Source organism: Penaeus monodon, chromosome 29 (genome assembly GCF_015228065.2).
Source record: "Penaeus monodon isolate SGIC_2016 chromosome 29, NSTDA_Pmon_1, whole genome shotgun sequence".
Lineage (NCBI taxonomy): Eukaryota > Metazoa > Arthropoda > Malacostraca > Decapoda > Penaeidae > Penaeus > Penaeus monodon.
Genome location: NC_051414.1, coordinates 38,210,168 through 38,210,609, shown reverse-complemented (window position 1 = coordinate 38,210,609; position 442 = coordinate 38,210,168).

Here is a 442-nt window from a genome sequence, read left to right as displayed (position 1 = left end):
GGGGGGGGGGGTAAATAATGAATATATCCGACTGCTTTCTCTGGTAAAGGAGAGAGAGAATGTATAAAATCTTTTTAAAAAATCTTTATATCACATTTAGATAGTTAGTGTATTTGGTTCTTTCCTCCGATGAAAGTAGAGATTGTCTAAACAAAACTTTATATCTCAAAGGGATGTTTGATGTGTATTGTAAGATTATTTTGGTGATTATTATACATGAATCTGGTTTCCGCAGATTGTTTTCATGATGAAAGTTGCAAGATCAGGGTTTTGTTGATAAGAAACGATGTGCTATTGACGTCCCTGTTTTCACTATTACCCCCTCCCAGTATTCCTCCTCATTAGCAGTCCTTTTTTTAATGAGGAAGAACGTGCCGGAATGAGGAGGAGGATGTTATGTAATTGGTATCGTTTGGGTGCGTAGGTGGAAGAAGTGATAATG